At 38.4% G+C, this 24,966-nt stretch overlaps 1 long non-coding RNA gene across 1 annotated transcript; it reads right to left on the bottom strand.

The window, feature by feature from the left end:
• Positions 1–5,029: 5,029 nt before the first annotated feature.
• Positions 5,030–24,794, bottom strand: LOC148421142 (uncharacterized). The gene is made up of 3 exons (XR_015866175.1): positions 24,426–24,794; positions 7,065–7,157; positions 5,030–6,977 (listed from the first exon to the last, which is right to left on the bottom strand). It is a non-coding gene; the product is annotated as an uncharacterized LOC148421142 (long non-coding RNA).
• Between the last annotated feature and the right edge of the window lie 172 nt (positions 24,795–24,966).

The raw sequence follows: 24,966 nt of genomic DNA, 5'->3' as shown, positions 1-24,966 counted from the left end.
CTGTACTTGAGCAAGCTTTTTACAAGAATGCATATCCCTCCCATTTTTAGCTTTGCCGATGAGATGGATTTTAAAGTTCAATTTACTATTCATCAGATATTGGATGGATGGATGGATGGATGGATGGATGGATGGATGGATGGATGGATGGATGGATGGACGGACCGACCGACCGACCGACCGACCGACAATCCTCAAATGTGCTTCTATTTTCATGTCCTGTCCTTCCACCAACAACAGAAGCCTAATAAATGATGCCAAGCAACACTTTTAGAGTAAAAAAAATCTTTGTTGTGCAAACGCCAACTCAAGCTCAAAAGTAATGAATCTTTTAATTTGAAAGCCTTTCTATTTTTATTTCCAGGTGATGCAGCAGAACTTTAACTACTCAATGGTGGAAATCACTCCCAATGGCCGCTTCAGTCTTTTTTTTTTGTCAAGGGAATGTGAAAGATTACAGTGTGTGTGCGGTATGAATAGCCGCTGACTGTGTCCCGCAACACAAATCAGTGTACGATACTGCTTCGCATGAAAATGAGCGAACAAAGTCATATAGCTCGAGGCCTCGTTGATGCTTCACACTCAAGCGTATCACACTAAATGTTCCGCTGTGCATGAGCGTGTGTGTGAGACGGGACTGAAACAGACAACGAAACGTGGCATTTGTCATGTTAGCGTTACATAAAAGCTTGAGGCTGCTTGACATGTTGCTGTAACGTCTGCGACAAAAAGACAGAGTGGATGCGTATGTGGGGGAGATAGGGAGAACGAAAATGAGTCACAGGCAGAAAATAGGGAAGCAGATGAAGTGATCCAGAATGACACAAAAGCAGACAGAGATAGAGATAAAACCTAAGATTGCCAATGGAGTTGATTACAGTGCATGGAGACGGGTTCAAAGGAGAGGAGACAATCTAAAGGAAATACAGTAAAGGAATGAGGTAGTGCGGTCATTGCGAGGATGAAGTCATTTTCTCCAGACGTGGAGAACGGTGTGAGGCTCTGGCGAGCATCTTGGGAGAGAGCTGACAGAGTAATGGATCACTACCAAGCCCATGTGTACCCACACGTGTGCAAGCAGACACACACACGGGCGCACACTCACACACAAAGATATTATTAGATGGGACAGGAGCATTCAATCCTAGGTGCTCCGAAGCCCAACCCCACTTCCCGCCCCCTACTCTTTGGGTTTTGTGCATGGGCTCCTAGGCAAAAACTCTCCCTTCCTCCATGGGATTGGAGGGCTAAGACACAGGATTAAAAGCCCATCAGCAAGTAGTCGTTGACAGTGTGAGAATCTAAGCTTCACAGCAACTCCATGTCAACCCCCTGAGGTGCACCCTGAGGGGCAACAGCCCATGCACATCTATTCCGGCCTAGATTGCCTTTTGACAAAGACCACTTTCTTCTATTTGATGCCTTTAACCCAATCACATTAAAAAAAAGAAAAAAACTGTCCAAAAAAATTACGTAGCGATTGCTACGTCTGGCACATTAAAAAGTCATTAATAAAAAATCCATCCAACCATCCATCTTCTCTAGTATGTGTCCTTAGTCAGGTTATGGGTGAAATGAGGCCTACCCCGGCAGACTTTGGGCAAGAGGCGGAGTGAACCCTGTTGTGGTCAGTGGTCACCACACAAGAATGGAGAGCACATGCAAACTCCACAGTTTGACATTCAAACCCCAAATCTTGGAAGTTAGAAGCTGCAATGCCTCCCGTAATCACAAAAAAATGCACATTTCTTTTTCTGATCTAAACGACTAAAGAATATATTTAAAATGGATACGTAAAAAAAATGATTTGAACTTTAGGAAACTTGTGAAAACAGTAAACAGCAGGATGTAAAAAGATGTAAATATTAAATGCTAATTTGCATATTAACACACTCAGCAAACCAAAGTACTATATAACATGAATTTATCATTAAAAATAAATATTACTTTACCGTGTTGATGCTTCTAAGAATTTTAAAATGCCACGCAGTATGATGCAGTGAGAATTTACACCACTGCATACTACAATGACTGTAATAAACACTCAGTAGGGTTATTGCAATGCCAAAACTGAGCCTTATTACGCTCATAAAGGCGGCGTTTCTTAGCTTTATTATGTATGCTTGTATCCCAGGAGAGTGTGTATTTGATCAGCAACAGTTGTAAAATCTGCATCACCTGAATACCATACATGATTTACTTTGGCAGGGATTTTTTTTCCTAGTATGTCAAAAACTATGCTCAGAATAGCTGAGGTCAAATCAGTGCACGTTTATTATCAATAATATTGAAGACGGTCAGATATGTTCTTCAAAACTTCAAAAACAACCAGAAAATCTCAAGATAACAGTGATAGAATCAATTATTTACTGTGCAGTGTGTGCTTAACATTTATAGACATAGTATCGGTCAAAAGTATGGAAACACTATTTTTTTTCCATACTTAAAAAATTCCTGAAATATAGATTCACACCTCATAGGAATTTAGAAGAAATGTTGATAGCTGTACATGGCAAACAAATTTTTTTTCACCCAAAACAGAATGATTTTATCATTTAGATTCTTCGGTCAGCCACTTTTTGCCTCTATATTGGTTTTGCACACATGTTGTTGTTTTCTCAGTCAGCTTTAAGATGCGGATGATGCTTTATGACCTAAAGTTACTCTAGGTTCATAGCTATGTCTTGCTTGAATTTCTTGACCTGTGGGTTTGAAACCATTTAAATTGGAAAGTGAACGGTACTGTATATAAATCTGTCATGCTGCATCTAAACTTTAAATGTCTTTTGATTGCCGAGACTGTGAAAATGCTTTGACGTGTGGGTGTTTGTACTTGTTCCTTTTTTACTTGTTTTTTTTTTTCTAGTTTATTTATTTTAATTTTTTTAAACAGTTTTCAAATCACATTAACAATTGCTGGCTAGCACAAAGGAAAATGAGTGACAGACGCTGTTGAAACGTGCCAAGAGTTTCAAGACGACCAATTGAGGAATCCTTGAAAAGAAACCAGTGAAGCTAAGTATGTCAGGGGATGTGACAACTTTGACAACTTTGCTTTGCATAAGAGCCAAGCGATAACACTCAACTTTGCATTGCTTTAGAGCTTAATAAACATGTCTTCCCAATTCTACTGCTATACTGCAGTCAGTAGGAGAGAAGCAGCATGATTGCACATTACAAGAAACAAAGTGCGAGGGAGTGATAATTGTAGCACCACTACTTTTGGTCATGACAAGATATGTGATTCTTTGTTTTTCCTCGAGAATGTTAACACTCACCCAGAACATTAGGTATTTAATCACTCCTGAAAGGTTCCATGAACAATAGCTGTGTCTGGAGGTTCAGGTCTATGCGTTGAGGTGGATTGATCAATGCTACCGTATGTTTCTAATATTTTGGTCACATCACATGCACGATGTCAAAAGCACTGGCCTTTTCGAGTTTTGCAAGTACATAAAAGAGACGCTGTGTTATAACATTCAACAAAACTTCTCAATTTCTGCAGACGCCTGACACATCCATTCATATATACATTTTCTCTGCCACTTATCCTAATGGAGAGTAATTTATTCAGCACTCTAATAGGTATGTGTAGGTAAAAAAAAGTACTCTTTCATCAGTCATTTAGTCATTATGCTTTCAGCTTCATGCTAGTTTATGTTGGAACGTGCTTCAATATAATTCATCCATTTGTTGTTAATATCCCCTTCAGCGTCACGGGGAGTTGGAGCTTATCCGAGTTGTCTGGCCAGGACTGGTCGGCGGTCAATGATATAACACGAATAGAGACACAGATTCATTCACACTTACTCAGTGAGTTAGTGGGATTGGATTGGCCCACGCTGTGAGGTAAGTAATCCACAACTGTCTTTAATAATATGTATAGCATGAAGACTTGTCACGTTAAAAAAATTATATATTTTTTTATAATGTGAAAAGTGGGGGCTCCACTTAGTGTATTTTCGGGGTTTCACTGTATAGGACTATATTTAGCATTGCTAAAATATCCCATACTACTGGGCTTTTTACATCCATCATGCATTTGTGCTGACAAACAGCTGGACAGATATCAAAATTGACGGATGGCCCTTCTATTAGGACAAGCATGCTTTTTGGGAGTGAGAGACAAACAGACTGTGAAAATCTACCAGACTGACATACATTAACTCTGCTGGGATACACTGAATGTGGACACATGGGGGGATAAATGTACACACATGTGTGAGTGTGTGTTAATGTGTGTAGCCTCCGTTTGTATGCGTGTGTGTGTGGATGTCTGTGTGTCATACCGCACCAGCCATTACGGAGGCACTCGATGAAGTAGTAACATGCTGCCAAAACAAGGTGCTAAAAGTATAAAAGTACTGATGGAGGAGGATTTACACACACTTGCACACAGAAGGAAAAGGGGGAAGAGGTGTACAGCATTGCCACTTTACACTGTGGCTAAGTGTTCCACATGCACAGTTATGTGTCAAGAGCGGCGCATGTAACCTTCTTTCAAATCTCCAGAAAATGCCAGCTTGCATTCCCCTAAGCCTAGTCTAAATGACAAAGTTAATTCACTGAGTTAATTAATGCAGAAAAGAAGTACAATAAGAAATAGTTAAGGTTAAGCAATAAGGTTGCCGGCGTGAAGTTCTCCCTTTTCGACCTTGATGTGAAATTTTGAGGCCTGTTCACGTTAAGAAAAGCATAAACATCCATTTGAAGGCTTAATAGGAAGTTGTGAAACTGCCGCCTGTGTGCTGGATGTGTATACCAAGTCCCCCCCTCACAGGCCCTTAAGTGGAGTGTATTTATAGAGTGGGTGTCTCTCAGGCCCACCGGCCGGTTATATGAGCCTCTTCTAATGGCTGGGAGGATAGGAAACATCTATAGTCATGTTTCCTAAAAACACACATGCACACACTTCGATACATGCACAGGCTTTTAATCAGGCTGAGTTAAGATGACCTTTATACGTACAGTTCGTGACTCAAAAGCAAGCACATACAATGGCTTTGAAGTTCAGCAGCGTGCTGATAAGAGGCCGAACCTTAACTAGAATTTAGAGTTTAATTATGTCCCATTTGCCTCAGTCAATGGAGGCGCAAAAGAGGCTTGGAAGACCTGAATCTCGGGAATTGGAAAGGATGCACGCTTCTTAAGACCGATGGAAGGCTCCATATGTATTTATTCCATCCTGCCTTTGTACACATGTCCCGCTAGCTTAGGTCTCACCCTTTCTTGTGTCCTTGATCTGAACCAGCCATATAGGGTTCACAGTCTCTGTGTGCATGGCCAGGTGGCACTGCAACAACAGCAATTTAACGGATGCTCCCACCATATGGTTGTAGTGAAAGCATTAGAAAACCTGCGCTGAACCTGAAAAAAGGATCAGGGAGACAGATCGGCGGGGCGGGCCGCATCGCAGTTTAGCATTGTGCTAAAGTGAATATGCAAATTCCACCAACATATGTTGTGCGCTCAGTCCAGAACACATAAACATGCAACATCCCCAGGTGGGCATGCTGGCGCATAAATGCAAATGAATATGCGTGGTCATCATACTGACCAAGATGTTTGCAGGCAATGCTCACACAAGTGTACACGCACAAATACACACATGCAGATGAGTGGAGACAATAGCTTGAATTAGTGTGATTTATGCCTTAAAAAGTGAGTGCATTTGTCCAGGTGGAATCTTAATAATATGCCCTCATTAACATCACTCTGTAATACACTAAACTATGTGCTCACATAAGCATACACATTTCTTTAAAATGATCAGTCATTGATTTGGGTGGGAAATTTTGTGCATCAAAAGTACATACTGGTGGTATCAGTGGTAATGGTCAATACTGCTGTCGGTCCACTTGTGGTGGTTTTACAACAGGGAAAAAGAGACATACTTATCTGACAGACTTTGATTGTAATTTAGTGGGGTATTTGCCTGAGAACCTCATCCTCCCTAGCACTCAAGCCAAACAGTGTCTGGACACAGCAGAATGAACATTGCAGCTTTAATGACAATTCCACTCCAATTTACAAAGTTTCAACACACCTTCTGTCTGTAAGACTGTTCGTTGCATTTCTATCCTGCTCTTTAATGATGTCACGACATATAACAGGCTCATACTGTCGTAACTGGTGCGAGTCTGTCAATGACTACATCTGACAGTAAACACACTTAATAATACCAGTGGCTAAGTGAGAATTTGTTCCTTGGAAATTCTATGTAAAAATCATATCTGTATTTTTTTTTTGTCATGGCTAGTGTCGCTGACAAATGTCAGGGAAAAGACTACTATTGTCGTTTCGTTTATTATTCTTTTCAGGGTTAGGGTAACAGTAGTTGACAGCTATTAAAGTAATCTACTGAAAGCTGTTTTGATGAACTGTTTACAAGTAAAAGATGCTGACATACATTGAACTGGATATATACGATAGAGAGGCTTCATCTAACGAGAGTGTGCCGCGTGGTTGCCGTGACATGTCAATTATCTGGAGTGGCATCTTGTGTACTTTCATACTTTATGCAGTTTTGCATTTCCATTTTATATTTATTGGCCGAGTTTCCTAAATGCTTCCTGAAATTCAATTAAAATCTTAGAAATAAATACTTGATAGCACTTCAGCTGCTTCTCGGCTCATTAGCGTTTTTCTTTTCTTCTGTTTGTGCCTTTAATGAAGCGTCTGCGCTCGCTTCCAAAATGTAAATAAATCATGAAAACTGTTTGAAAAGAATCACAAACGTTCACATAATTGCACATCAAGATGTTCTCAGGAAGTAACCTTGACACACCCTGCACAATCCACACAACATTTACATTTCTTAAAGTAAGGATCAACCCTCACAGGAGTTTTGTTTCAGAGCATATTCACGTAAACGTGCGGCCCACGGAGAGGCAAGATGACGTCATCTCCAGCTGTCTGCGGGTGTCCTCGTGGGGCAAGAAGGATTAGCCTCCAGTTTAACCCGTGCTGAAGAAAACCTAAGATGACAGAGGCGCTCCCATAGAGTGTCACAGAGGAAGGGACGTGAGGCTTAATTGTACACTGTATTTGAAATGTTAACCCACCTAAATATTGAAATTCTATCCACTTTCTGAGAGGCATCATGTTCCATTTTCGTCTGCCTGCCAGGGTGTCTCTCCGAGGGGAGCTGACAGGCTCTGAGATGGCATGGACAGAAGACAATTTTGTTAAAGTGAAGCAGAATCAGAGATGGGGAAAAAATGGCCAAGATGGAGGGGAGGAAAAAGGAAGTGAAAAATGATGCCACACCTTAGAAAGCGCATAAACCAGCAAACTTGTATAGTCACTTTTACTGTTCCATGTGCTATTTTATGTTCAATTTCTCCCCCAATGAACTAAAGTGCACATACACCATACAGGCTGGGTTATTTATGGTACAACAGAGCCCTAGAGGCCATCACAACAAGCAGATGTTGCTGGTTTTATTTCTAATTGATTTTTTATATTCAATACAGAGTAATTGAGAGGACAAAGGGTGCTGGCGTTGCAATTCTTAAGATTATTAAGAGTATTTTATATTGAATACAGAACAGTGATTTCAACAGCAAAGTTAATGTATATAAATATTAATATTTATCATTCTTGGAGCTGGCTGTCCTTAACCTCAAAGAACAGGTTTTTCTTGTGCAGGTTGTTGAGCATTTACCATTGCAGGGTGAAGGACAGACCTTGTGTTGCTGAGTAGAACTTGTATAGCAAGCTTCTAATCATTGATTCACCTCTTTCAGTTGATTCAATAAATAGTCCAAATGGTTTCAGACATAAAAGGATACAACTGTATTTTTCATATGTACAAATTAATCAACTTTTTCTGCTTTCCAAGGGTGCAACTCTGACATTCATGACATTCAACACAAGATTAATATAATTCAAGATCAGAATGTGAGCCGTGGAACGTTGAACATCTGTGCAATCCCACAATGCAATTACATCAATGACAGCAAGGGAAAATTTCTTTTGGCTTGTCAGTTATATTCTTTCAAGTTCTTAAAAGATGCAGGGCCTATGTTCAGCAACTCATTAGCTTATTATATTCCTCTACTTTTTGTCCTGAAGCTACCAAAGACTCGAAGGACATTAATTTGTCTGTGAGACCTCTGCAGCCCAATTTTATGCTGCTATCAACATAAAAGAGGTCAAATAATAAAGCTCTGTGACAGACGAAGTCCAGAGTACATGTCATTTACAACCCTTACGAAGCTGTTGGGGATATTTTTGTGTGTTTGTCGGACATCCTGCTTTTTATTTGTGTATAGCGCACAAATGATTCTGTCATGCAGCAAGTGGCGTTTGGCAAACATTACATAAGACCCAGAGAAAGAAATTGTTATGAAATTATATTACTTATTCAATGCCATCTATTTTCAGATCCTTCTTTAAACAAAGATTTGAACAGAAAATAATGTAAATGACTCAACTCTGTAAAGATGTATAAATATGTTATGGGGATTGAAATGTTACGTTTTGGCATTGTGAGTGGAGGTGTGGAAGGAGGGAAACTGCGGAGAATATGGCTCAAACAAATGAGATTTAATGAAAACTGAGGCAGGATCAACAGGAGCAAAAATAACACAAGGTAACAAAAAACTCTAAAAAGAAAAACTCATGAGAGGCAGCGAGGAACAGAGACAGGAAGCTAGGAACTAACTCGTGAAAAATGGTGGACTATGGTGGACAGTGACAACAAAACAGCGAGGAAAAAACAATGACCGACAAATAACTAAAACAAAACTGTGATTTAAATACAAGAAGACTAATTAGGGAAATATGCAACACCTGGAAGGGAACAAGAGGTAGGGAAAGGGTATTGCATGACATGTGGGCGGCAGGTAAACACGCAGGTGGACGATATCAAACTAAAGAGAACACAGACACGAAAGGCAGACACAAGAAACAGTGACATAAACTAGAAATGTAAACAAAACCCCACAGCAACAAAAAACCCAAAACCCAGAACAAAATCCCAACTAAACATGACACGACTGTGTTAAGCGAGCAATGATAAATCACAAAATAAACTACTAGAATTGTTTACAGCATAATTTGTTTTTGTTTTTTTTTAATTTTGACATATTAACATAATTATCCATCATATCCCATGTATGCTGTGTATGTTTATTTGAATATGGTGATAAGAATACACCTGGAGCTTGGAGTAGAAGGCCCAAAACTTGGATCTTGACACAAAAAAAAAATAATAATAAAAAATACTAATACTATACAAATACTAAAAATGGTGTAAAAAGAAAGTACTGTATTAGGATGTGACAAAATTTCCCCCAAGATTCTTTGTCTGGCTCCTCCCAGCCTTGCTCAGTCCATTTCTTCTTTTTTATTTTGGAGGAGACACACTCGGAAGGCCTGATTTATTGAACACCTCCACCCCAGCTGGATCTCTTGTCATTAATTTAGTGTGAGTTGCATTTGCATGAGCAGTTGGATAGCGCTACACATTACATACTACTGTACATGGACTTTTTCTCATCCATAAACATGCACTCTATTATTACTACTCCCCACAGAGTTGAGGCATTTGGTGTGAACCACTAATGAGCCCACTATTTGACCTAAATATTCCAGTCATATATGCGCCGCCACTGTGAGTTTGTTATTAGAAATCTGTCTTGTCCTCTGTTGCACATCACTTCATGAGAACAGTGTGTCTTTTTTCTGTTTGTTTTACCAATATTATGGACCACACCATGAAAAAGAAATTTCTGAAAATGCCCTCAAAAATAGAGAAAGGGGATGAATAAATGACCACAAGACGAGAGCTGGTTCCTGTCATTCACGGCTCACTTCTTCACTAAATATTGAGACAAAGCATAACATTGATTTCTGCATGACTTGATTAACCGCATCCATTCCCACCGCATTAAACACACATTCACAATATTTAAATCTTGATGGACAGCTTTCAATAAAACAATGATGCCACAATGAAGTCAAGGTTCCCAACGTCAGGCATCCTGCAGATGCGTCAAAGGCAGTTAATTCATGATTCCATAATCATGCAAATTTAATTTGACATCTTTAAAAAAAGGATTTGGCTAGGAATTGGTCTTGGTTTTGTAGTTGCAGTGGAGGGATATTACATTTAATGGTCAAGGAGCAGAGAGGGAAAGATATAGAGGATGAAATGAGGCCGTAAAACTGTAATCAACAGACATTAAGGAGATGAAAGTGGAGCCGCATGTTAGATGTACAGTGCACTATTTGGAACTTCCCTACGGACATTTGACTGCAATCTGATGTTTAAGGGAATGAAATAAAAGCTCAAAGTTGCTGACGTAACAGTTTTCCTCCTCTATGTTGCTGTGTAATAGAATGTCTTTTTTTATTGACCACATGTACCAATAGGTGAAGCCATGTTCAAACCTCATATATATATATATATATATATATATATATATATAGTAGAGAGAGAGAGAGAGAGAGAGCGAGAGAGAGAGAGAGAAAGAACTAATTGTAGAATTAGAATCAGTCTCTATTGTCAACTTCAGAAATACAAGCATAGTTTTGTGAAAACACACATTTTTAGAGGGATGGGGTAGGCTATGGTAAGGTTTATGCATCATAAGATACCAGAGTAATAGAAAAATTGAGCATTTATTAAATATGAAAGACTGTGTATCTCCTTCAAATATAGCTATTAAATTACTACATACTTTGACATTGTACTTAGGTAAGCTGTCACTATGGCAACATAATACTGCTACACAGGTGTGATGTAAATTGAAATGTAAACAAATCAGTAGCTTTACCATTATATCAAATAAATAAATGACATACATGTATAAAAATGACGCTATGTCAACCCTACCATAGCACCACACTTCCACACACAAATACATACATGCCGACATGCAAAGACAGAACAAACGCCATAAAAAAGCACAACACAAGTACAGTGTTCTTTTTTTCCATGTAAAGTTTTTTTCAACCTTGTGAAGTGAGAAAAACAAGAATGTTATGCTACGCTGACACAGCAGGGCTTAATACTCAGTTATTTTTTTCTTGAAATTTTGAGATTTTATGAGGTTGTACCCATTTCAAATTAGTTGACCTGTATGTGACCCGTGTGTGCACGATTGTGTGCAATTGATTTTTTGTTTTTTCCCAGCTGGTTCTGCCTTTTTCAGTGCAGAAATTTGATTTTTGGTCACAAGTTGGTCGGATGAATGCCACCTGGCTGTTCAGATTGAAGTCGCATGACGAAAGATTGGATATGGATCGGCTTAGAGACCACGTACCCAAGTAGCCTAGGCTGCATTTGAAAAAAGTGGATCAAAATTGTGTAACTTCAGACGGCTGAACGTAGCATATATATGTCATGTAAAAGGTCATTTATATGAAGAAATATTACACGTAGGATGACAGTATTTTAGTGAACCCTGGAACATGCTGAAGGCAGCTTTAGTGATAAAAAGTTTATTAACAAAAAGAGCTCACGATGCATGAATTAACAACAGATATTATTAATAGTAAAACACAAAGGTGAAAACGAGAGTCAAAGCACAAATGAAAGTGACAATGCTAAAGTGCATGTAAGTAACCAGATCCGGGGGCGGAACCAGCAGGAGGACATCACCAAGAAACACAAAGTAACAGCTTAAAGGGCTGTATAAAATAGCAAGTGTCAAAAAAAGGTTGCAAGTGACAACAAAAACAGGTGAAAATGCTAAGAGACGAGGACACGAGAAACTGGAGCATGACATGGGCACTGGAAGGCCGCGTAAAGCACTAACCCAGCAACAACCTCTTGCTTCAGTCGCACCTAAATAGTCCCCTGATTGGGATGCGCTGCAGGTGCGCGGCCGGTGGCTCCACCCCCTAATCTGCTGACCAAGACAGACAATTAGGCACACGGGACGTGTCAATAAAATCCTTTAACTTTCTAAAAATTACAAAAGGTCTCGTATAACTCAATCTTGAAATCTCCCCAAAATTGTGACTGCGCCTTATAATGCGCAGTGCCTTTTAGTCTGGGCTTTTCCATCTGAAAAATACTGTCCAATACTCTTTTACAAAACAGAATAGATCAAGTACTTTTTTCATCGCACACACACCTGCGGGACATTTCTTCATTAAGTAAAAAAGTATGTTTTGGGGCCATGTGAGTACCTTGAGAAAACCCCATTGCATGTATTATGCACACACATGTACAGTAATTATTCTAATGATGAAGCTACTGAAAATCCCACAGCTATAGAAATCTCCCATGCTAATGATTGGCAAGATTTTTCACTGTAGTCTGTGTTGGATCCCAGAATAGATTGGACACATGTGATGCTTTGCGGAAGTAGAGGTCAATGGTCAGGCTGTAAATATCTGCAGCGAGAAGACATTTTAATCGCATATATGTTAACTAAAGACTCCCTGTGGAGTCAAACCAGCGACCTCGACACCCAGAAGCCAAGCTCTCCACATTTTAATAAAAGCAGTAAACCGTTGAACACTCTGGGCAGTTGCTCTGCAATTGATGTATAACTGGAATATAATGACCATACATGGGGCAAGTGTGTGTGTGTTTATGTTATAATAATGACGGTTTGCCAAGAGCACTAAAATGTCGTTTGCTGGAGAGCAAGGAAGGGTTAAATATTTCATTGTGGTTTCTGTGCCCTGCAGTGGCCAGGCTCCGTAATGAGAGATGGTTCAACATTCACACAGAAACTAAGTACACACTTGGTGTTACCGATGCTTCACAATGACATTTTTGGCGATAAACTTCTCTTCTTCATATAATTCCTGGTTCATCATGACTAGTCTGGGACTACCACAGTGAGATGGTCCTCTAGGCTGCCGCATAACATTTACTGTGAGTTTTTATCTCCAGGGACAGTTGACTGATGGCTGATCATACTGGATATTACATTTTGGAGTAGGATGATATTGAATTTTGCTTTAGAATTCAAATTGTGTCCTCAATGATGCCTGTGAGGGATCTTTTTTTTTTTCTGTTTTCAAGATCACTCTTAAAACAGAAAAAAAGAAAAACCTCTAATAGCATACCAATTGTATCGAGCTGATGGATTCGTGGTATCACTGTAACCATTATGAGTTGCCAAAGACTATTATTGAAATTCAGCCCACTCAGCTGCCTCCGGCTTTTTAAGTAAGACACCAGTCAATACTTTTGAGTGAGTGTTTGCAGGTCAAAGAGGTGAAAATCTACATTTATAGCGGAGAGGAGTTCTTTACTGATGGTGGAGAGGTGCCAAATGCACTTGTTCTACACACACATTAATATATACTCAGAGGCATGCACTCACACACACTTTTCTCCATAAACATTGGGAAAGCTTCACATTTACTACACGTAGTCTTTCTTGTCCAGGTTATGTGTGTTTGAGTAATACTGTCTGTTGACTTATGTGCGTGTGTGTGCGTGTGTATATTTGTGTGTGGCTGAGGAGTTATTTGAGTGTATTAGCAAAGCTATTTAAAGTAAGTGATCCACTGCTCCCACTAGTATTTTCTAGGTCTCAGTGTTAGGAGATATGTGAAAAAGATGTTTCTTCTCTCCCCTATTTTGCCTTAAGACTTGATTTGGGAGGAGAAAAAAAAGATAAGTACAAATTTTGTTTGGGCTTGTGCAGGGGCTTTTTTTTGCTCTTTAAAAGCTTGATTACACTGGTCAGTGTAGTGAAATAGGATGAATATGAATTACATTGAGCTTTGGAATTAAGTGGGCAAAAGAATGACCTACAAAGAGGAGATCTGAAGTCAGTCACCTTCAATTTTGGAAGTTAGATTTAAGGTTGTTAGTTTAATTGTCTTATTTTTTTAAGACATGCTAATAATGATGTGCACGCACACGTTGTGCAAAGGACCCATGTTGATGTTAGGGCAGCTGGCGCCTGGTGGGCACACAAGTGTTGATTAACGATTTGGCATTTTGACAGCTATAAAGGACATTTGAGGCCCTTGGTGCAGTGAACACATTAGCATCTGATCCATTGCAGTCCAAATATATCACTTTCATAATGCAAATGCACTCACACTTAGCCACAACAATAGGTACACCTGTGAATTGCTAGTTACTGCTCCAACAGATTACCTAAACTCCACCTAATAAAGATTTTTTTTCATTCCAAATAGAATTGCACATGCAAAAACAATGTAGCATTTAAGAAGGATATCTGTATTTAATTTTTTGAGTCATGTCATAGTAGTGAATGTATATTGGTTTTGGAAAGTAATAATACAAATAATCAATGTTGTTTCAAAATCAGTGATTCCGATCATTTTGCTGTGGACTCTTTTTTGACCTGTTTATCTGGATTGTATGATTGTATAATTGTATACTGTATTAATATATTCCAGGAAAAACATTGTTGTCATGGTTACGTTGCCTACCTCACAGCTAAATGGTTCAAATCTCAGCTGTGTTATTCCAATGTGGAGTTATCATGGCCTTCTACAATTGTTCAACCAAATATGAATGGCTGTAAGTGCAATGCAAAAGAGGATAAGGACCACTGTAAAAAAATAATAATAAAAAAAAGGATGGCTAGATTTATGTATTTTTTTGTTGTTCGCCTTTTCCAAATGTAAATAGTTTAGAAAAAAATGCAAATCGAAAGCTGTTTTCTTAATCAGTGTCATCAATCAATCAACAAAATGATCAATGGATTAATGGATTATTAAAATAATTGTTCGATGCAGCTCAACATTAAATTATTAACCTAAATAAAGAAGACAAATTATATGGCATATTTCAGCAATAACTAGCATTACTTAATAATACCTCTATGACAGCTTCAATGAGCTTAAGCTCTTTTATCTTAAAGCATATTTGTTTGATGGACCTTTTGCAGTCAGTCAGCCTCATTATATTCTGCGAGTGCATCTAACAAAGCAGACATGTTTAAAATAAACATCAGGCATTTCTTTTTTTTAACAAAGTTCAAAGCAATCTATTTGGATTTTAGATGGGAGAGAGCCATTACTCTCCACCCCAGCATCCACTTCCCTGTAACCTCATGGTATTTTGAGTCACGCATGAGTCAAGCACATTACTTAGGAAAGACCAAATTTGATAAATTTTTGATGATCTTTTTTTTTTTTATTTAAATGTAAAATGTACTTAGTAATGCACTACTTTCTTTGCAAGAAAAATTAGATTTTAGACAAATCCCTCCCCATAAATTTGGTCTAAGAGATCAATATGCCAACTGAAACAGTTCATTTGAGTCGGCATGTTTTCTTTTAAAAAGTGATCAGCAGGCACAGCAACTATCAGGCTGGCATCACCAAAGTGTGCAGCGCTATTTATATCGATCACACTACCCTATATGGACCACTCAAACACTGCTGGCTGGCGGCAAATTTATGCTAAAATGGATAAAATGGAGCTTGAGCCACTAGTAAACACTGCCTTATATCAATTTCGGCATAGTTGAAGTGATTTATTATCTCCCCGATTGGCGATTGGCGATTCAACTTTATTTCAGAACAAAGTTGTGTTGTTTGTATCAGGTGTCAGCAGCAACAGTTGTAGTAGAAAGACTGGTCGCGACAGGTTTGCAGAGCCTTAAAATTGTTCCTCCGATTGGCTTGACATTTGTTGAGGCGTACACTGAAGAGCAGGTATTCAAGACGAAAAACATTAGCTCCTCGTAACCATGAACAGGTTAAGAGGTACAGTAATGAATGTTTTAGCATGAATAATCATTTCCTCCTCTGGGCAAAACAAAAACAATAAAAGAGAAAGCACTCCTCCATGGATCACAACTGTTCCTTAAAGGCCTGAAGACGGATACAAATGGGGCTGCAAGTATGTGTGTGTGTGTTTGTGTACATATCTAGGAGTTGCTGTGAGCAAAAGATGGAATTAAAGTGGCTGTGAATCTTCAAAGCATTTGACAGAGTGGAGAGTAGCACGCCAGGATGAAAGTGACACTGATGACAACCGCTCCACAAGGCGCACAAACACGTTCGCTCCCCCTCCAGCGCACGCCGATATTATACATGCAACCTGCTGCATACAATGGGAACATGGTGACAGATGTTTACGGGGAGGGAGGAAAATTCATAAAAAAATAAACACGGAAATGTGAGTGAGCTTACAAAAACGAGTTGAGTTGTTCAAGGGCGCACGCAGCTTATGAAATAGAAGAAAGTGGGAACATCCTCATGCATCATCCTCAAAATAATTGGCATGCTCATGTTTTCTTCATTGCAAAGCGACTTGGGGTAAGATGCCCACTCGGCAGGCTGCTTTTAGTGAAATACAGCAGAGCTCATCACAGCTGTGCCCTTTTTTATGAGGCTTTTTTTTTTTTGGGTGAAGGTTTTGTCATCCATCTTTCATTTGAAGGGTGTGTGACTGTGGTCACCTCCCTTGTTGATTGTGCTCTCACACGAACTCTTATCTGATTGGATCCTCCGAGCGCCCAAAGGGATGGTCTGCAAATAGGCCTATGATCTGATTGGATTGTGGGCCCCCCGGAGGAAGGTTACGAGGGAGGTCAAAAAGAAAACCGATGCTAGCTTTGGGATAGGGCAGGCGGGCTTTCTGGATCGAGCAACACACACCAAAACAGGCCAGGGTCTCTGAGGAGATTCCAGTGAAGTGTTTCATGACACCGCAGAGAGTGCAGATAAGACTCGATGTTCACTGTTATTATGACAGCCTCACACAAAGGGCCATTTATAAAAGGTTTTGGAGAGGTGGAACCCAGGGGTATCAAAATAGGGATATTGATCCCTATTCAACTGTAATATACCTTGATCTTGCAATTTAGTGTTTGTGCGGTTTAATGAGTCAATGACCTTGGTGTTTTTTTTTTAATTTATTTATTATTTTTTTTAAATTCATTTAAAGAATGCCATGCTAATGCTCATAGCAGCTTTGAATGGGGTTGATTGCAAATTATGTCACATTTGCTCATTAACATGCATAAGGTCTTTATATATATATATATATATATATATATATATATATATATAAAATGACTTGAGAAGAGGAATGTGCATTAGAGTGGTGTACTGAAACATTGAACACAATGAAACATTTAATTATTTAATTAAACATTTATTGAATTGATGACGGTTTTAATTCATTCACGAAACATTGAATTATTTAATGACACTTTATTTAACTATTGATTGGTGCATTTATTTAGTGAATTTTGGCACTCTCAGTCCTCCATACATGATAAGTGTGTTGTTGTAAAAATAGCTCTTTTGCGCAACTGCCATCAACCCTCTTGACATCACGTGGAAGATAAAAATGTCCTGTCACCCAGGTCCAGTTATGTTTTTTTTTAAACACCTGATGTGAAGAGGAAGGTTTTTGTCAATTTCAAGAAGAACGTGAGATAGAATCTCTTTTTGTTGAGCACAAGGGTTCCCGATATGTCATCAATGCTCAGAGAAAGTAGAAGTGCTCTTGAAACATCATAACTCAATAGACAAACTTAGGAGTCTGCAAATTACCAGGTATTTGAAAGAGAGGACCATATAGCCAAAGTGGTTCCTTCAAAATCTATCACTATTCTGAACAATTATTATAAAAGAATGATATTAAAGTACCGTATGTTCCGCACTATAAGGCTCTCCGGATTATGTAGCGCACCCTCAATAAATGAAATATTTTAAAACTTTTTCAATCACAATATAGTAATACTCAAAGTAATAACAATAATAACTCAAATAATAACTCTAAACTCTCAATAGCATAACTTAATGTTAATATGATCAACATTGTTCAACTGTAAACACACACAAGAAACCGGTTAAACTTACTTTATCAGTTCATTCCCCATCCACGGATCCCAATCTCAATATTGTTCCATATATAAGGCGCACCCGGTTATAAGGCGCACCATCAGCTTTAAAAAAAAAAAGGCTTTTAGGTGCGCCTTATAGTGCGGAAAGTACCATAATTCTATTTCTGAATACATGAATGCTTTTTTGTGGAGTACAGTATTTGTTGCAACCCAGACAGCACCAGATTTTAACTTCAGCAGGGGGCACTTAATTTGAGTTTGAGACCCCTGCCAACAAAACAAAGATTCTTTGGATAACCTCAGCCGGGGTGTACTCACTTCTGTTGTCACCAATTTTGCCAATGTATATTAATTGTGTCACGCTGAGGGGACAGTATATATACATTGTTCTACAATGTTATACACGTGGTAAAATATTTTGAAAAATAGAAAGGATTTACTTTTATTGGGTGCTCTATGTTGACGAACAGAAAATCCAAAATCACTAGGAAAAATAACACATTTTAGAAGGTTGGGGTCACATCAACTTAGTCTAAATCTGTCGAGTTGGTAGAGAAGTTCACTCATCGCAAAGCACTTTATTTGTGAAGTGCTATAAATATGTAAACTCACTTCCTGGCAGCGCTAAAAAGCAAGGTCGATAAGTGCATTACCGGACGAGACGAACCTGGTAAAGTGGAACAACCATGAACACATAGCTGTCAATGAAAATAATAAAATAAGAAGTTGTTGGATATATATGGATATATAAATAGATTCAATAATAGGTGACCAGTCCAAGTGTGGCCTGCCTCTTTACAAAAGTCAGCTGGGATGTACTCCAGCTAAGTGACCCTGAACGGGACAACGGGTTAGCATACCTGGAAAGGTGATTGACGCAAGTAAAAGTTTAATAGCCTAACTTGCAAAGTTATGTTCAATTAATACATAGTACAGTAGCCCTATCTGTTATGTAGAGCGACTGTTTTTAAACAATCCCAAACACATTTCCCTTACATCAGCTCATCCATATTAATGCTGTGTTGTGCTTGTTAATAGGCAGCCCATCAAGCTCTACGAGGGAGGATGCAGTTAATGTTGCACAGGATGTTTTTATGGAATGCTCTTATCCGACAAATAATCAGATGGATGTGTTGGCATGTTTGTAAAGAATGGCCATTAAAACACAGTATTGAATATGAGCGGGAGAAATAGTTTAGACTTGTTTGGAGGTGCGTTCAAAAGCACTGCCATTGGGCCACACTCTCTCATGAAATTGTAGAAAATGGTCCTAAATGATTACATTTGAGCACAACTAAATAGCACAACTATTCATTTATTTTTCCAAATGAGTGTTAGTGAGTTATTGTGAGCTGTTTTTGTATGGTATGCACCTGCCAATAAACAGAACTTTTTCTGATTGCTAACTGATGTGTGCCTTACTAGCCTCATAGTTTTGGGATATTTACTTTTCGTTCTGACAAAATCTCAAAGTGCTACGAAGCATACTACTTTCTAAAAAGGATTCTTTGGAGGTTCATTGAGGTCGTTCCAGATGCAGGGACGTGGTGTTAAAGGCCCGGTGTCCCATGGTTTTAAGATTTGTTCGGGGCTGGCAGAGAAGGTTGGTGCTGCGAAATCAGAGCAGCTCAGAGGATGTGCGCAGGATAAGTAAGTCTTAGTGGTAGACTTGTGTGCTGCCAAAGATGCAGAGGTGTGGGTGAGGAATGTAATCAAATTCTGAATTCCGAAGGTTATGGGGAGGCAGTATAGATTCTGAGAAACATGAGTGATGTGTTCATGTTTGTGGATTCTCATAAGAATACGTGCTGGATAAATTGGGAGTGTTGTGGGAAAATACCAGTGCGCAAACTATTGCAGTAATCAAGCTTGGAAAAAACAAAAAACATGAGTAAGTTTCACAGTATCAGCAGTAAGACGTAGCAGGGAAATGTTCTTGAAATGGAAGAAATAGTACAGATGTTTGATGTGGATACCAAAGGTTAGATGTGGGTTGAGCTTTACACCAAGATTGGATATTGTAGTTGTGAGGTTGATGAGTCGACCAGGAAAAGAAATGGGGGTTATTTTGGAGGTTAGGACCTGATGAGGTGTGCCGATGAGAATGGTTTCAGCTTTAGTGCTGATGGAGGTTTTGGTTTATCCACATCTATATTTCCTCTAGGTAGAGAGAGAGAGGAGTGGGAATGAGGAGGATACGCATCAATAAATAAACTGCATCAAAACAGTATCAGATATACTGTATTAAAAAAGTTATATATTGTGGATTTAAAAAACCTGAAGAATGGAGTCCATGCATGAAGCCCACTTTTTTTTTTTTTAATTTGAAATCCATGTTGTGGTCATTGCATGATTATTTCAAACCAACAGGATATATATATATATATATATATATATATATATATATATATATATATATATATATATATATATATATATATATATATATATATATATATATATAAATTCAGGCAATCCAATCATATGTTAATTTGCTAAAACATCAAAATATTTAAAAAATGGTATCAAAATAGTATAGTAAGCATTACGTATATAAAATATACAACCAGTTTGTTATGGCCATATTCCCTTTTAAAGGTAGCCTATGCTAAGCTAGCTTTGTATTTCTTATCTTCAGCTTCTAACCATATAAATCATCTTCTTACTTCTCTAACATCACTAGCAATCTTGGGACCCAGGCTCACCCATCCAAGTTTGAATTAAGCAGTAAAATGCACAATAAATAGTTTAAAGCACTCAGACAGGATCCAGTCTGGAGCATGCCGCCATTTTGACAGTGACGCCGACCAATAGCAGACCAGCACCTGAGTGACGCGCTGCAGCGCAGGCAGTTTGACTGGACCAGAAAATAAGAGCAATAACAGAAAAACGCCTGAAGATGGAGACAAAACAACACAAATATAGCCAATCCCCTAGGTCATGACAGTTGTTTTTGTCATAAAGCGGGAAAAATACCATAGAGGGGACAAAAAAATGTGGTACCCCATATATATATATATATATATATATATATATATATATATATATATATATATATATATATATATATATATATATATGTGTGTGTGTATATATATATATATATATATATATATATATATATATATGTATATATATATATATATACATATATATATATATATATATATATATATATATATATATATATATATATGTGTGTGTGTATATATATATATATATATATATATATATATATATATATGTATATATATATATATATACATATATATATATATATATATATATATATATATATATATATATATATATATATATATAAAGAGAGAGAGAGAGAGAAATAAAGGATATGATTTTGCTGCTCTAATGTCAATATTTAAATCATATAATGTTGATGAGTTGCAATCTATTACTTTATGTTCTTAATTCTCAAACAAAGATGTATTTTTTTTTTTATGGTGGTCAAACGTAAATGCTCATTCAGTACAAGCGTCTGCATGCCCTCTCACTTTCACAAGTACACGCATACATATGACACACGTCTGAGAGGAGATAGAAATAGATCACGCCCAGGCCTGTCATTGCAAGAGCGAGTCATAATTAGAGAGGCAATGGAGACAGGAGGTGAGGAAGACAGGAGAATGGAATCCGTGGAAGGAGTAGAGAAGAAAATCCAAGGATGAGGAGGGAGAAGGTGATGGAGCGTGTGGGAGGAAAGTGGAGAGAAATGGAATCAAAATGGTAGAGAGAACAGGTTGCATGACATCGTCTTGGTTGGCTGTCTATGCAAGAAATTTAAAAGAGCAGCTTGGAAGAGGCAGGATAGAGTTTTGAAAAGGTATTAAATCACAAGGTATTAAAAGGTATTATTTTTTCTTTTTCTGCTTAAACTGCATGAGTTTTTGATGCAAGCGATAATGTTAATGTGATGAAGACTAGTGAGCATTTAGTATTTTTTTTAAATTGTGATTTGCTTTCCTTTCCAATTAAAAGCAACACAATAGTTCTGAATTATCAACAATTTTACAACAGTTCCCAATACAACCATCTATTTTACTATGGCGTTATATTTGTGCCACAATTACGCACGCGCGGGAAAAAAAATTGAGCGGAGAAAATCAAACTGAGCGAGCGAAAACAGATTTTGAGAGCAAGAAAAAAACTATTGAGCGCGTAATGATAAGAGTTTGAGCGCGCGCCGATTGAGTTTGAACACAGAAAAAGAAATTGCTCGCTCAAAATTCCTCTTTGCTCGCGCCGGGATAGCCCTCTCTCGCTCAACATCTCGCTCTCGCTCGCGATACTCCTCCCTCCCTCGCTCAACATTGCGTTTGCTCAACATTGAGCTCTCGCTCGCTCGACTCGTCCTCTGCGCTCGCTCAGTTCTGTTCACGCGTTACGTTTGTGCCACAAAACCAGCCAATCAGAGCTTGTAAAAGCACTTTGATTGACACAGCTTAGTATCCAATGAGATTGCTTGTACGCTATCCGTTGACGCACTCTCGTTTGCCCTGTGTTCACCCGAAAAGGGCAAACGAGAGTGCGTCAACACGGACTTGGGCTGGAGAATTACTTTTAATATTATTATTATTACTGTATTGTATCATTTGACAGAAATACCTTGTTAGTTTTTGTACTTTAATAATATAAGCCCACCCCTCCCGCCTACGTCGATGTGACGCACTCTCGTTTGCTCGTTCCGGGTGAACACAACAAGCAATCTCATTGGATACCAAGCTGTCAATCAATGTGCTTTAACAAGCTCTGATTGGCTGGTTTTGTGGCACAAACGTAACGCGTGAACAGAACTGAGCGAGCGCAGAGGACGACTCGAGCGAGCGAGAGCTCGATGTTGAGCAAACGCGATGTTGAGCGAGGGAGGGAGGAGTATCGCGAGCGAGAGCGAGATGTTGAGCGCGAGAATGCTATTGCGAGCGAGCAAAAAGGAATTTTGAGCGAGCAATTTCTTTTTCTGTGTTCTAACTCCATCGGCGCGCGCTCAAACTCTTATCATTACGCGCTCAATAGTTTTTTTCTTGCCTCTCAAAATCTGTTTTCGCTCGCTCAGTTTGATTTTCTCCGCTCAATTTTTTTTTCCGCGCGTGCGTAATTGTGGCACAAATATAACGCCATATTTTACAAAATATCAACACACTATTTCAACAGTTTTTGAAAACACCTATATAAAATATTTTACATGTCGAATGCTTTTGAGTGTTAAATTTGTAACTCGTAGTGTTAAATAAAATAGTGAACCCGTGGCGGGCATGCCACTCATCCAGCAGGCAAGTTCAAATGAGCTTTTGAATCTTTGAACCTTGTGACTTTGTGACATTTGTACAAGTTTTGTGTTGGCATGTGAAGATGAAAGACATACAATAGAACAGCAGTATGTGTTTCTTCATCTTGTCACAAATCAACTTTAAAAATGTGACAGTCAGACTCCACAAATGACAAGGACAAAGTCTGTCGCTGTACCTGACCAGTGAGAGACTGCATGGTGTCAAGGGGACTAAACAAAATACAATGAATTAACACTAATCACTATGGATGGATCATTTTCAAATGTATCGGTATAAGTTAGCCTAAATGTTTAAAAACCTTTTCAAGTATGTTCAAACGTACGTGAAAGTATTATGGTGCAGTACCAGTCCTGTGAAAAACCAAACACCAAATGATGAAGTTCTCTAAAGACTGAAGCTTTAACTCAATATTGGATGAATCAGGTTTCCCTACTTAGTACATACACTTTAAAAATCACACACACACAAACACCGCAGCCAAGTAAGCTTCTTTTTTTCCCCTGATTTGTTTGGTTGGGCTCAATGTTCTCATCCAAATGTCTGCAGATGATGTGCCAAGCTGTCCTTAGGCTGGCTGCCAGTGTACCTCTGCAAACTGTTGTCGTTCCAATAGAAATAAAAATAAATAGCCTCTGCGTCTGCGGATATCTATTGCTTTCTGCTAACGTGTCTATCTCCTTTGTGCTACTCTGTCGACCTTTCTACTTAACCTTTTCCTCCTCGTCTGCTTCAAACCTCACATGCAGTCCCACATATAACCAGGGTTGGGCAAGTTACTTCAAAACTGTAATGCATTATTTATTACTTATTACCATCTTTTCAAAGTAATTGCTTACATTACAATATTACTGCTTTTGAAATGTAATGCATTACACTACCATTGCATTACTTCTATGTTACCCTCACCACTATAACTGGAAATATGGATTTGCCATTCTAACTCTAGCGCATTACGCTTATTACACATCCAGTGAAATATTAGTTTAAGCCTAAAAACATTATAAATCATTTGATATGTACTGTATTGTAAACCTTTAAGAACATGACAAGAGACGGAATCTTTTTCATGTATTTTAGTCCCTTTATTATTTAGCTTCAAAGTATAGTGATGCATTGTTTATACTTTGGGCAAAAACAGTTAGTGCATTCCACAATTTCAATGTTAATATTCAAATTCAAGTTCAGTCGGCTAGGTTAGGGACAGATGTTTGAAAATTAGATGGTTTTGGTTGGACGTTTTGGTGTTAAACGTACTGTTTAATGTGAGTATTTGTATGCTTCACTTTGATACACATTCACCAGAACTATTTATAGATTATTATTGATAGCAATTTTAAAATGCTAAAAATGAGAGTTAGCTTACCTTGTCATTATTGCTTGTTGCTAGATCTTGCTGACAAGGTTTCGAAACGCTGGTGATTCGACTTTAGGTGTCGCGTTAAGTGCCCCTAACTATTTTATTCTTCATTTCTTTATCTCTGACAAACTGAAAGTCATGATATGTCCATATTCCACTTGTTGTCTGCTGCAGCCGCACTCATCTCTGCTGTAGAAGGTGCTAATAACAGAAAGAAAACATTTTGCCTCGGACTTTTCTCCTCTGATCTCGCGGTGTTTTGGGCAAATTTGTGGGGGGGTGGAAACACCAGTCCCAGGCTAAAAACGCATTTTAATGCATTTATTTTCTCTCGTTTGTAACGAGTAAAATATTTTTAAACAATTGTGTCTAATATATTACACTACCGCATTAAAAAAAAAAAGTAATGCATTACTCCCAAGACTTCAGATAACACGCCTCCAAGATACACAGAGCACGCACAGCATAAAGACACGCTTTACAGACGTGTTTTACTTGTGTTTGATTCTTTATTCTAAGACACACACATGACACTGAAGGAAACAAA

Source organism: Hippichthys cyanospilos, chromosome 7 (assembly GCF_059441005.1).
Source record: "Hippichthys cyanospilos isolate Australia breed blue-spotted pipefish chromosome 7, RoL_Hcya_1.0, whole genome shotgun sequence".
Classification (NCBI taxonomy): Eukaryota; Metazoa; Chordata; class Actinopteri; order Syngnathiformes; family Syngnathidae; genus Hippichthys; species Hippichthys cyanospilos.
The sequence above is the reverse complement of the archived record's forward strand: the minus strand, read 5'-3'. Positions and strand labels throughout refer to the sequence as shown.